The 15038-nt window shown below is 36.4% G+C and overlaps 1 protein-coding gene across 2 annotated transcripts in view; it reads left to right on the top strand.

The window, feature by feature from the left end:
- Positions 1–15038, top strand: part of CDK14 (cyclin dependent kinase 14) — a 562594-nt gene that overhangs the window by 171057 nt on the left and 376499 nt on the right. The window lies entirely within an intron of this gene.

The following is a 15038-nucleotide window of genomic DNA, read 5'->3' as shown; positions in this document are numbered from 1 at the left end:
CTTTTTTCACTTAGCATTATACTAACTCCATTATATTTTTAAAAGTACAAATTATCTCACATGAGACTTCATTTTATTTTTTGCATTGAAGGAACTGTAGCTAGTCCACAAGGTAACTATGAGTGATTTACTGCAATAAAGAATTCTTTAATTTATTTTAAATAATTTTTATTTTAAATAAAATAAATTTACTACAATAGTATTATTAAGGTATTGATGAATTAAATGTGGTCTGTCACTGGTTTGATTTGTTTCTCACAAGTATCATGATGATTTACATTTATTTTTGAGAGGCCTCCTTTCTCTGTTTTCACTCTCTTGACTCTCATTCTGTTTTTTATACCACTGTATTTGGTTTCCATCATTCCTACTTAACTGAAAATGTTCTTGTAAAGCTCATCAATGACCTTCTGTTGCCAAATCAAATAGATATTTCTCTGATTTTACCCAACCTTTTAGCAGACTGTACATGATTAAAACATTCTCTTCTGTGAAGCCAGATTTTCCAAATAGGGAGCTTTCTCTCCTTCACTTGCACTAGCTCCTTCTCTAAATATTAGGGTGTTTTAGAACAGGAAAGGGGCCTTCTTTTCTCTAATCAACACTCTTCCCATGTGATTTTATTTATTTCATGAGTTTAAATAGCAACTGTAAACTAATGTCTTATACAGCCCTCTCTTAAGCTAAGACCTTGTCTCTGTCTCTATTTTTTAATATCTATCTGCCTACCTGACATTTCCTCTTGAACCCAGTAATGTATGAGAAAGATAATATATCACTACTAGGTGAGTCTATTCTAGGAATGCAAAGCTGGATCAAACGTTAGAAATCAATAACTGGATAGCAGTCATCTCAAAGTTAACACATCCAAATGGAACTCCTGGACCTCCACCATAACTCAAACTATTTTTCTCTCTGTATTATTAATGGCACCACCCAGTGAGCCTCCTCCCCAGATCTAGTCCAAGAATGAGCTAAGTTACTTCTCTAAAAGATGTCTCAAATCTATCTACTTTCTCTCTCTCTCTCTCTCTTTTTTTTTTTTTAAGTTTATTTATTTATTTGAGAGAGAGAGAGAGACCAGGGGAGGGACAGAGAGAAGTAAAGACAGAATTCCAAGCAGGTTACATGCTGTCAGCAAGGAGCCTGATGCAGTATTTGAACTCATGAACCATGAGATCATGACCTGAGCTACGATCAAGAGTCAGATGCTTAACCCCTGGAGCCACCTAGGCTCCCCTACATTCTCTTTTTTACTGCTACCCCCAGTCCTCAGTATCATCAGTTCTAGTTTTAGACCTCTGCAGTAGCTTCTTAATTGTGTTCTATACTTATTCTCTTACCTTCCTGCTATCTCTTCTCTGCCCTATAACCAATATAATCTTTTCAAAAACTGAAATCCTATTATGATGTCACTCCTTATCTAAAAACCTCAGTTTCAAACACCGTATGACCCATATTTTCCTCAGACTTGCCATAAGATTTCCTATGTTTGCTGTGTTTGGAATGCTCTTCCCTGGCTCTTCTCATGTGTCTGGTGTCTTTTGTAATGTCCTCTTTTCAGAGAAATTTCCTTTGGCCACGTTATCTAAAATGACAATTGACCATCATCTTACCCTTCTTTACTCACCATGTCACCATGTATTTTCTTTATATTCTTATTGCAATATGAAATTAACTATTTTCACTCCTTTCTACTAGTATATAAAATTAGTAAAATCAGGGACCATGTCTGATTGCTCACTGCTATATCCTCAACATCTAGCATAGTAATCATTGCATTTATTGCATGACTTAAGGAAAATCATTGATCTACGGTCTACAAATATGACAGCGTGTTATACACAGTCTCTACCCTCGAGACATCTGCCTTCCAGATGGGAGGCAAAGCATATAGATAATATATAGGTTGAGAAATAATATGATGTGGAATATCAATGCCAAATCATTTTTGAAAGATTATAAGTCCTGAAGAAATATTTCCATTAGTCAAGTGAGGTAAGGTGTCAAGTGGGCCTTGAACAAGGCAGAGGAGAGATAAACAGTAAAGAATAGATTTAGGAGAAGTTGCATTCCAGACAGGTATAGAAAGGGAGATGACACCAGACCACTCAATGCCTTTGCCAAATGAAGTGAATAGGAATAGTTAGGACAAGAGTTCTCATTTGGGGGATTGGAGTGGTTGTTGCTCTATAGAAAGTTTTTTGTCATCACAGTAATTGGATAGTGCACCTGGCATTTAGGGGATAGGAGCTGGACATTCTGCAATATGTGGACACTCTAATACAGATAGGCATAATGCAGTGTGAGGCCCGCTGCCCGTTTTTGTAAATAACATTTTATTTGAACGCAGCACTGCCATTTATGTATTGTCTCCATCTGCTTTCTTAGAATCAAGTGATTTGTAACAGGATGTATGGTTCACAAAACCTAAAGCATATACTGTCTAGCCCTCTACAGAGTTTATCATCCTCTGCTTTAAGATAGTGAACTGTTGTGGAGGTTCCTCAAAAAATTAACAATAGAACTCCCCTATGACCCAGCAATAGCACTGCTAGGAATTTACCCAAGGGATACAGGAGTGCTGATGCATCGGGGCACATATACCCCAATGTTCATAGCAGCACTCTCAACAATAGCCAAAACATGGAAAGAGCCTAAGTGTCCATCAACAGATGAATGGATCAAGAAGATGTGGTTTATCTATACGATGGAATACTATATGGCAATCAGAAAGAATGAAATCTGGCCGTGTGTAGCAACGTGGATGGACCTTGAGGGTGTTATGCTGAGCAAAATAAGTCAAGAGAAGGACAGATACCATATGTTTGCATGTATAGGAGGATTAGGAGGAACTTAACGGAGGACTGTGGGGGAGAAGAAGGAGGGAAAATAGTGGGGGAGAGGGAGGGAGGCAAACCATGAGAGACTCTTGAATGCTGAGAACAAACTGAGGACTGATAGGGGTGGGGGGGAGGGGAAGGAGGGTGATGGGCATGGAGGAGGACACTTGTTAGGATGAGCACTGGGTGTTATATGGAAACCAACTTGACAATAAACTATTAAAAAAAATATATATATATAGTGAACTGTTGTCTCAGGACTCATTTACCCCTTTAAATGTCCTACTGAGCATTCATGCAGGTAAAAACCTGTCTATATATGTCTAAGGCTATAACCCAACTATTTCTCGTGTAAACACAAACTATGTTCTCTACACATTTAATATGTACCAAAATTTACAGGAATGTAACTACAGTGTAAATCAAAGGAAAATGGTATTTTATTTGTTTAAAAACAAATGGTTTTTTGTTTTGCTTTGTATTAAAATTTATTCACCATTTTGAAAAAGTATGTAACTAATGGCAGTACTGCTTGTGTTATTTAAGCCACTAATGTCACACTCTTGATCAGCCTGCATTTGTATTGGTTGTGTTCCCACTGATTCTATATATAGATGTGAGCACTGCCATTCATTATGTGTTATAGTATAGTCATGCCTGATTATATATTTAAATACATTATTATAAATTAGTTTTATTTTCATTTTGCATTCTAGTTACATATAGGATATGTCTATATGTATATTAGAAATTCTTTATATACATATTAAGGTTATGTGTGTGTGCAGGTCCTATTATCTATGAATCTCATTTCCTAGTTGTAAAGGCATCTTTATTAAATATTTGTTATATAAAGAGGGTGCTAGGTCTACCTAAGATGAGCAATGGTTCCCATTGACCTCTGGAGGGAGGCAAGGTGAAGTACTGTTTAACTGTGGTAGACCTTGAGTGTTAGGGAGTAGGAAAGGGGCAAAGAAATGCTGGGCAAAGAAAGTGGCAGGAAGAAAATGAAACTGGGCAGCCAACATGCTCCCTAGCAAGTGAGGTACACACCAGAATTTACCAAGTTGCCCTTGCTGTTGGTGCCACCCTGGGTATCCCAAGAGAAACTTAGGACTGGCCCTGGGAAGCTGCCATGCCATAGAATGCAGGGGGCTTGGTAGCTGGCACCTTGTTTTGTGGATTAAAGAGCCTCTGAAGCCTTTTGAGCTGAGTGTATTAGGAAAATAAATCTGATATTAGGATATGATATAGATGAGATGAGGAGGAACCTAGAAGCTGATAAATCAGCCATTCAAAGTTGTGCAGATTTGAAATTATGAGGATCTGGATTTATTAGAAAGCAGTGACAAAAAACGATTGGTAGAGAAAGAAATGCCAGAGCAAGGTGAATTACGGGTTATAGATTATTTGAGAGGGAAACATAAATGGATTTGAGTTTGAATGAGTAAAAAAAAAAAAAAACCTTTCCAGAGAGAAATTGTTGTTTTTAACACTTTACAGTTTGAAAGGGCTATTATCTAATATAATCTTCACATTAGCCCTTTGAAGTGTTTTTGGATAGGGGTTTATACTGTTCATAGAATCTGATTGTAAGTACGGAAGTGAGGCTTAGAGAGATTATGACTTTGCCCAAGGAGTTGGATCTTTCTGAGATCACTTGGCTTTTTGAGATTCCGAAATGATGTCCTATTAACTCTGTGGGGTAATAGATTAGGGTTTTAGACATTCTGAGTTCACTAGACATCTATATGAAAATGTCTTCTTGGTGATGTGGAAGCATAGCTCACAAGAATTCAGCATAAACAGTATATATTTAGAATGGTCCTTAACACTTTGAATAAGTATGAGATTTCTGCGGGAGAAGACTTTGAGTGAAAACAGGGAATTAAGTTAAAAGGAAGTGTAGTGAGGTGGAACGCCCCACGGATAGTAGAGTTTGGAAATCTGAGTTTGATTCTGGCTCTGTTTTTCATCACCTACCAGACAAATGGGACAAATCACCTATATCAGTTTTCTAGGGCTCCTGTAACAAAGTACCACAGGTTGAGTGGCTTAAAGAACAAAAATTTATTATATCATAGTTCTGCAGGCTGGAAGTCTGAGGTCAAGGTATCAGGGTCCTCCTTCAGAAAACCATCAGGGAAGGATCTGTTTCAAGCCTTTCTCCTGGGTTTATAGATAGCCATCTTCTCCTTGTGTGTTCATATCATCTTCCCTTTGTATCTGTGTCCAGTTTCCTTTTCTCATAAGGATGCCTGTCATACTGGATTAAGTTCCACTCTAATGATCTCACTTTAACTTACTACCTCTGAAAATCCCCTCTATTCAAGTACAGTCACATTCAGAGGTGCTGGGGTTAGGACTTCAACATAGGAATTTTAGGGGGCATGAGTCCATCTATAACACCATCTAATGACTTTAGGCCTCAGTAACCCTGGTTGTGGAATATGGGAGTTGGCTTGTGCCGTGTAGTAGGAACCATCTTCCTTTATGTTATGGTTTTGGGGTCTTCAAACTCAGAGTTTTGAATACCCTGGAGATCAGGAAATGTCACAAGAATTTTCAAGGCCTAGAGGAACAGATCACAAAATGACATTGTGTTTCCATTGAATAAAATGTTTTGAGGTTTCCTGATACAATCTGTTCTCTCAATGATTTTTAATGGAGATAAGTGTTCCTATAGTAAGAAGAAGTAAATACTGGGTAGTTTTGGTGATTTACCCCTTTCTCACCTTCTCATTCCCACCTTTCATAGTCTTATTTTTCTTAATTTTTCTGCTGTGTGTGTGTGTGTAAGCAAAAACTAGTACCCTTGCTCCTTTTATTTTTTTTCCCCTTGAGTAGGCTTCACAGCCAATACAGAGCCTATTTGGGGGCTTGAACTCACAACCCTGAGATTAAGACCTGAGCTGAGATCAAGAGTCGGACCCTTAACAGACTGAGCCACCCAGGCATCCCACCATTGCTCCCTTTTGCTATTAATAATTCATGCACATTAACTCCTCTGAGTATCTGGTGGCAGAGCTTGAGATATTTAGGATGAGGGTGAGTGATGTTTGGGATATGTTCACGTTTACATCTTTACATTACATGGCCTGGCTTGTTCGATTGAGATGAAGCACTTTAATTTGAGTTTGCCTCTTTTCTGCTGTTTTGGTCAATTTCCTCATTCACAAAATGTCAACAGCAGGAAGATTTCAAAGTTGGAAAGCAGTATGCCCAGAAAAGTAGTTTTCAAGTAGCTGCTTGCCACATATAAGCTTACCTGGGAATTTAGATTTTAGCACATAGTTTTCACCTAAAGTAGAAATACTTGTCAGCAACTCTAATCTTACCTGGATTTATATCCAAAGGTGGACTTTGAATTTTATCTCAGCTAGAGGGCTTACTGGCTTAATTCAGGTTCAGGTGCTTTGAGAGTCCTTTTATTTTCAATGACAGCTAAGAAAAATTAAGCAGCAGTGCTATGGCTGGCTTTTCTATTTCTTATTTTTATATGATATCATTGTGGTTTTTGATGGTACTGATAGAGTCAGGAGATACTGGGATATCTGAGATACTGGAATGGTTTGAAAGGGAGTAGATGAAGATTCTCAGGATGTCCCATCTTTAAAAACAACTTCAGAATGTCTGTATTCTTGTCCTGTGATACTATATTCTAGATGTTCAACAGTCCTTTTTTTTTTTTTTTAGTCTTAGATTTGGCCAGATAAACAATGGAAGTAAGGGAACCAGTTATTATCTTTTGTAAATTTTTGAACATCTAATAGTTTCCTTACGTAAGAGCTATGTTAAAGAGAAATCTAGATATTCTAAGAGAACAATTTAAAATTAAAATAGTAATAGTATCAATGGACAATATTCAGTATGTGCTAATATACTATACATATACAGCCAGTGCCTTGTCCCACTTAATCCCCACAAAACCCTCTAAGGTGTGCATTTTCATTATTTCTAAGTTTTTTTAAGTTATTTTTTTTAAAGTAATCTCTAGATCTAATGTAGGGCTCAAACTCACAATCCCAAGATCAAGTGTTGCATGCTCTTCTGACTCAACCAACTAGGCACCCCTCATTATTTCTATTTTCACTTTAAGTGAGAGGCATAGAAACATTAAGTCACTTGCCCAAGGTCACAGCTGGTGTGCGGTAAAACTAAAAGTTCAACCTGGTCAGTCACACTTGAGTCCACACTCAAACACTATACTCTAAAACAGATTTTAAGTATAAAATTTGAATTCATGTTTCTTTTTTGTTTCATGCAGAGGGTTGCCTTATTGCCATTAAATTAAGGTAAACAAAAGCCTTTTGAGGGGAAAATGTAGTGAAAAAGCTTTTTTTTTTATAAAAGCAAAAGCACATTATTCAATAACAGTAGGGGAGCAGCATCCATGTAGGACAAGGGAAGGTCAGCAACAGGACTGTTAGGGGCTCCATCAGGGTAGTTAAGGGACAGTATTATGTGAACACACAGAAGGAAAAGAACCCTGTGATGGTAAACTGTATACTATGGAACTCATCATTTGCATGTATATATTTTTTAAAAACACACATCTGAATAGTCCCATATGTTTCATTCAGCTTTTCTCTCTATTCCTCTCTCCACCCTTTTTCAGAAACTGAATCTTTTCTTTGGTATATTCTTCACTTGATTTCTTCCCTTGGGGGGAAAAATCCATTCTATTAGGAAAACATTTTAGGTTTCTAATAAAAATTAAGATACCCAGGAAAGCAAAAGGAGATAAAAAATCAAAGAGGGCATTAAGAAAGAAAGATAACCTCTTTCATTTGGAAACAGTTAAATTGCTAGTAAAACAAATAATTGATCTTTTAATTGCCAATCAATTTATTATTATAAAATATTTATATAGACAAAATATTTTTAATAGTATAGTATATATGTAAATATATGGGATACATTTACCTAATAGTGCAGTAAGTTTGGTAAGTTTAATAGTACAGTCAATTTGGTTTCTAAGCTATCGATATTATTTTTAGAAATTTGTTAGTTATAAAATAGAAAACAAGGCTGATTTTAACTGAGCCATTAAAAATTTTGGTGTTTATTATTTGATTTTCTTCATCACATCTATCATACATCACAGCCTCTTTATTTTTGTTGGGTTTTTTAACCACACGATTGTTTTTTTCTTGTAGCTGTCTAATATGATTGCTTGCAAAGACTGAACGTTAGGTTTAATATCTTAAGTTATAATTTAGTTGGTAATTAACCAATTTGAGTTTTGTGTTTTGCATTTCATGTTCAAGGTGTTGTATTACTTTTCTAGGGCTGTCTTAATATATTGCCACAAACTTAGTATCTAAAATCAAGTTTTAGCAGTGCCATGTTCCTTCTGAAGGCTCAGGAATCCTTTCTTGTCTCTTCCTAGTTTTCAGCGGCTTCCAGCAATTCTTGATATTCCTTGCCTTGCTGCTGCATCATTACAATTTCTGCCTGTCTTCACATGGCTTTCTTCCTTGTGTGTCTCCTCCTCTTTTTATAAGGACACCAGTTGTTGGATTTAGGGCTTGCCCCAGTGGAGTATTGCTTCATCTTAGCTTGGCTAATTATGCTCTATTTGTAAATAATGTCACATTTTTAGTTTCTCCTGGACATCTATTTTTGGGAGACATCCATTCCTTCCTTCTTCCTTGACTTGGAATCTCTCACTTGGCCTCCTAGAAACTGAAACAAGAGGGTGGGTACTGTTGGGAAGAGGGGTTCCTGGAACATAAACTCCTTCCATAATAGAACCAGACAACAGTGCTGGTGGGTGGGGGAGAGGGTAGGCATTTGTTCCTCTGTTTGTATTTTATCAATATCGATGTTTTGAATTGTTTGTCATCTTGTAATGACTATTGAATAAATGAGGTGTCTTTCAAGGGTCGTAATCATTCTTAGGATTCAGCAATCCTGTGCTCAACTTACAAATTTCTGAATTCTGTTGTTTTATGGGAATTTATTAGAGGCACTAATTGTGTCAAAATTGTTTAGGATATATTAATCCTGTATGAGCTAATTTGGAAGTTAAGTTAGATTTTAGAGATCACCTTGTCCAGGGGTTTCTCACTTGCATGCTGTTAGTGCTCAGGCTACATCTTTGACTCTTAGAGGTTTTTTTTTTTTTTTAATGTTTGTTTTTTTTTGAGAGGAAGAGAGACAGAGAACACGAGCTGGGGAAGGGCAGAGAGAGGAGACACAGAATCCAAAGCAGGCTTCAGGCTCTGAGCTGTCAGCACAGAGCCTGACATGGGGCTCGAACCCACGAATTGTGAGATCATGACCTGAGTTGAAGTCGAATGCCTAACCAACTAAGCCACCCAGGTGCCTTAAGAGTTGTTTTTAACCAGTTGGATAAATGACCAACAAAAGTCAGTTTCACCCTGTGGTTAAGAGCCTGGGCTGTGAAGCCCAATTGCCTAGGCTCAAACCTGACCTTGATCTCTAAGTGTGCTTTTGAGCAAGACTCTTAAACTTTCTGTGCCTCAATTTCCCCACCTGTAAAAGAAGGATGAAACTACTGTACTACTAATGTGATAAGATTGTTGGGCTATTTCATTCATTAAATATAAACATGAGGCCACAAAATAGAAATAATGAAGAAAACATGGATATTTCTTGGAAATAAAAAATAATATTAACAAAAATTAAAAATTCAGGGCAAGATTTGGATGGTAAACTCAAAGGAAACTTGCAAAAGAAGATCTTGATCTCAGATCAGTTCTTGATCTCAGGGTCCTGAGTTCAAGCCCTGCATTGGACTCCCTGCTGGGCATGATGCCTACTTTAAAAAAAACACAACAAAACAATTACTGTCTCCGTATCTCCTTGAAGATAAGTGTTTAGTACCTTTGGATTATTTTCTATATTGTCTTTATTTTGTCTGTTTATCAGTTTTGTTTTCTCTCTTTTTTACTATTCATTTTACTTTTTAAATGTTTATTATTTATTTTTGAGAGAGAAGGAGAAAGGTGGATGTGAGGGGCAGAGAGAGAGTGAGAAAAAAAATCCCAAGCAGGCTCCACCATGTCAGCAGAGAGCCCAACACTGGGCTTGAACTCACGACTCATATGATCATGACCTGAGCCTAAATTAAGAGTCTGTGCTTAACCAACTGAGCCATCCAGGCGCCCCTATTAATTTTTGAGAGAGAGAGAGAGAGAGAGAGGGAGGGAGAGTGCACAGGAGAGAGAGCACATGTAGGAGGGAAGCAGAGAGAGAGAGAGAAAGAGACAGAGACACAGAGACAGAGACAGAGACAGAGACAGAGAAAGAATTCCAAGCAAGCTCTGCACTGCCAGTCCATAGCCCAGTGTGGGGTTCAAACTCAGGAACCCTGAGATCATGACCTCAGCTGAAATCAAGAGTTGGATGCTTAACCGACTGAGCCACCCAGTTGCCTCTGTTTTGTTCTGTTTCTTATTGAAAGTATGTGTCAGCTGCTTGAAGATCTTGATTGTCAACTCATATTTAAGAATGAGATACTAATATGCTGACTGGAAGCTCTGGGTTCTTGGGTAGGGAATGTTGGCTGGTGGGCTTCAATGTAGGGTGCTTGGAGTGGGCTAGCCAATTTCTTTTCTCACAGCCCCTCAGTTGTCACTATGTGGGAATCTTTTCTTGGAAAGAGGCTTACGTTTCTATAGAAAAGGATTATTTAATCTCTTGTGCAGAGAATTTAAGTTTGCTGTCCACAGTTTGGGTATGGTAAGAGATAGAGGTTGTGGGGAGTCTGGCCTTTCCCCATGGAGATCTTTACTGAATCTCCTTATTTTCAGGTCAGGTAATGCAACTAGTTTCGAGGGACTAAAAGATATTGAAGTATTTAAAGCAAAAAAATGATAAGGCTCTGTAAAAAGGCTTTGGCAGGAGATGGATGTGTTTGGGAAGGACTTGAGAGGATACCTGGCAGAGTTTGACATTTGACTGGACATGGAGCTTGATGGAGATGAGGATATTCAGGATATTCCAGGATTTTGACATTTATGAATAATTATTAGATAGTGGAACTAATAATATGAAAGACACTATGGGTAGAGGAGGTTATATGAAGGGAAAGATACTAAGTTCAGTCCTGACATGTTAAGTTTGAGATCTGGTCTTTAGATGGCAATTGTTTATATGACGGTGCAATTTACATGTCAATTGTACCTAAATTGGGAACCTTACCCAACACTTCCAAGTACAGGGTCTCATTTACTCTTTCAACTTTGCCAAAAAGGATGATGTTATCTTCATTTTAGTAAATGAGAAGCTGAGATATACAGAGACTTTTGTCCAAAATCATACAAATAGGTGGCAAATTTGGAGTCCAACTTGGGTCTTCTACCTGGTACCCAGGCCAGTGCCTGACATCTGACAGTCACTCAGTACATGTTCAGTGAGTGAGTGAATGAACTCAAAATCCTTTATTTTTTTTTTCCTGCTATACTGCATCACTTTTGAGATAGAAATGTCTATGACCAAAATTATATATGGATTCTGGTCAGGCTGCTAAACAGAGAGGTGGAGTTGGGAAATCACCATAGAGCACATCATTAATGGTGAGTCTTGGTGAAGACTGTGCCACTAGCTACGTGATCATAAGTGAATCTGTATTCGCTTATGATCTTAATGTATTTAATCTTTACTTTCTTAATGTATTTAATGTATTTAATCTTTACTTTCTTCATCTTTGAAATGAAGAGGTTTGGACTATATGATCTTATAGCTTCATGATTAAAATAATAGTACCAGCATGAATCATTACCTGGATAAAAAATCCTTAATTGTATCATCAGTATGCTTCATACACACATGCTGTTCTGTGATGCACATTTATTGTGTTTAAAATATTTCTTTTAAACTCTCTAATAATAATCCTTTATGTCTGTCACTGAAAAAAATTAACATGAATTGCTTCAGAGCAATTGACAATTGACAGACAAGTTTTTTTTTTCTAAATGGAAGATAACAATCCAAGAGTCTAGACTTCAATTTTAAGTGAGCTTATGTAAATTGCCAAATTGTTATTCTTTGTAAGTGTGGGTAATTTGATGGGTGTCTGCCAACTGACATCAACAAAAAATTTGCAAGCTGTTAGATCATGTGACTTTAAAAACTATGAAAATCATATATATGTTTTCTTTTACATGTCTTTAATTTTAAAGGATAAAGTTTTTTAATGAAGTAACTTATTTTTTGTCTGCTTTACATTTGTAAAAATTTTATATTTCATATTTTATTTGGAAATAGAGACGGTAGATTATATTTGGAAATATAAATAAGTATTTTATTGGAAATATAAATTGAGCTATGACATATTTATATTTAAAATATTTTTTAGGATTATGCAACAAGTTCTGATCTGGAGGCATTTATAATTGGTTAAAATTCTCCATAGACTTTTTTAGTACCTACTATGCCCACCTTCCAAAACTCCTATCTCATTTAATTCTCACAACAGTCCTGTGTTGTATATAGATATTAATATCTCCATGTTACAGAGGAGATAATTGAGGCCCAGAGATAATAAATGGTCCTGTGCCACACAATTTATTAGTAAACAGTTAAGTTAGGCTTTTAACTGGGGTTTTTTTTAACTGAAATATTTGTTTCAAAGATGGTACGTTCTTTCCTTCAGAATTTCTAATGTAAAAATGTCATGGAAGTCCATAATCTATATTTAAACTGCTTGTCTTGATAGTATTATCATAGCTACTACAAGTTGCTTTATAAAAATTCAATCCACTGCCAACTCCATTACTTCTCAGTATTTGAGAAGTTGCATTGTTACTGCCTAAACTGTGTATAATCTAATAATAGAAATAATCAAAGGCTGACAAACTCTAAACAGTGATTAATTCATGACTAGTGCCTTGAGTACTAACAGAATTTAGTGTAATTTATTTTAAGATCTAGATTAAGGTATATCCTTTAATGTAGGGGAACAGTCAAGGACAATAGTAAACAAGGAGACTTTATTATTCATTAAAAAATAGATATGTCATGTATATTGGAAAGGAACTTGACAGTCTCAGAGTGGAGAGACAGAGGAGGGCAAAAACATATTTGAAGGAATAATTGCCAAAAACTTGATAAAATGTTGAAGAATAAAGTCAATCTGTCAATTCAAGAAGATAAATGAACCCCAATTAGGAGAAACAAAAAGAGACCCACACTTAGAACCATCGTAGTTTCACATTTGAAAGACAGAGACTAAGGGAAAAATCTTGAAAACCATTGGAGAAAGTAACTCATTATATTCATCAGGGGAAAAAAATGTATGTTTAAGATCTACTGGTGGAGCCAGGAGGCAATGTAATGATATTCAAACTGCTTAACAACAAAACAAAACAAAACAAAACAAAACAACCTGTAGACCCAAAATTCCACATCTAACAAAAGATATCCTTAAAAAATGAAAGTTAAGGATATTTTCAGATTAGCCAAAAATTAGGAGAAATATTCTCAAATAATATATCTGATAAAAGATTTATATCCAAAATATATCAATTATATAAAAAGATCTAAAACTCAACAATTAGAAGACCTCCCCCAGTTTTAAATGGGAAAACAATTTGAATATGTATATTTCACCAAAGAATACATATCAGTGGCTAATATGCTGAGAGCTGTTAGTCATGGACTGAATGGAAAAACCATAGTAAGATGTGACTGTATACCCAATACAATGATTATAATAAAAAAGACCAGCAATACCAAGTGTTGACAAAGGATGTGGATAAACTGGAACCCTCACACTTTGCTAGTGGGAATATCAAATGGTACAGCCATTTTGGAAAACATTTTATCAGTTTTTAAAAGTTCAATATGAAACTGGCATACAACGCAGCATTTCGACTCCTGAGTGTCATATCCTCTGCCCAGGAAAAAAGGAAAGCATACTTCTGTACAAAGACATGTACATGAATATTCCTAACATTACCATGCTGAATAGTCAAAGATAAGGAAACAATCTAAATGTCCATTAACTCTTGAATTGATAAACAATAAAAAAATATAAAAATATAAACCTGGTTGCACTTACGTACAATTCCCAGAAGAGACAAAGCTATGAAGATAGAAAGCAGACCTATGGTTGTCTGGGGCTAGAGCTGGAAGTGGGGCATTGACTGTAAACTGTCACACACTCTCAGGTGAAGTGAAATTGTTCCTGTGCTAGATTGTTTTCATGATATGACAAATTTGAGTTGTATGGACTGTTGAACGCTGTAAATTCACTAAAAATCATTAAATTTTATATTTACAGTGGGTACATTTTATGGTTTATAAATTAAACCAAAATTTTCTCCTAATTTTATTAAAATGTATATTTATAGGCTTAGCTAAAAGTAGAAGACAAAAATGTGTTAATACTAGTGATCATGAAGGCTTTTTTCATGAATAATTATTACACTGTAAAATCTGTAAAATTGTTGTCTCTTTCTTCCAGTTTCTCTAAACTTGTGTTTTTTTTTTTTATCAGAAATAAAACTTATTTTGTTGACTATAAAAACTGACCCCTCCTATTTCTCAAAGATCTTAAAATTTATTAGTGGAGAAAGATAAACATGCTGTCAGTTGAATTATAGGACTATAATTACAACAGTCTGTTGGCGGAAGAGTGAGAGGAAAACTGTTGGTTAAGCCTTTAAACTGATGATAGACGCGGTTACACCTGAGCAATGTTGTTGGGTCACATTTTACATCAGGACTTAAAAAAAATCGCCATTCCAGTGACTTGTCAGAGTTGTCTTCTAGTTTGTGGTGTTGACATCAGTGATACTATGGCCTCGTCATTCCAGGAAGGCAGAGGACAAGGAATAAGCAGCCGTGTGCTGAATTGACCAGCCCTCACCACTGGGAAGGAGGAAAAGAGATGCCCTGTGAGGTTGCACTGAAAAGCCTTTTGAAGCCGTATGTCACTGCTGTCAGTTTTTGACAAACAACTTTAATCACAACATACTGTTTGTTTAGTGAGATAAAATAACCCAGTATGCGCACAGTATCTCTGTGTAATTTATGCAGCCAAGAAGCTGATTGAAAATGACAACTGACAGGTTGAACTCTTAGGACCCCAGAGTGGAGGAGCAGGCTGAGAAGCTCTGTCTTGAAGGAAGGAAGGTTTCTTGCCCTGTCTCAAGCCTGAATTCTTTCTTCCAGCCTCTCCACAATTCTGCTTTCACCATCTTTCAAGAACTTGTTAAAGTG

This window comes from Hyaena hyaena, unplaced genomic scaffold (genome assembly GCF_003009895.1).
Source record: "Hyaena hyaena isolate Hyena2069 unplaced genomic scaffold, ASM300989v1 scaffold_357, whole genome shotgun sequence".
Taxonomy (NCBI): domain Eukaryota; kingdom Metazoa; phylum Chordata; class Mammalia; order Carnivora; family Hyaenidae; genus Hyaena; species Hyaena hyaena.
The sequence above is the reverse complement of the archived record's forward strand: the minus strand, read 5'-3'. Positions and strand labels throughout refer to the sequence as shown.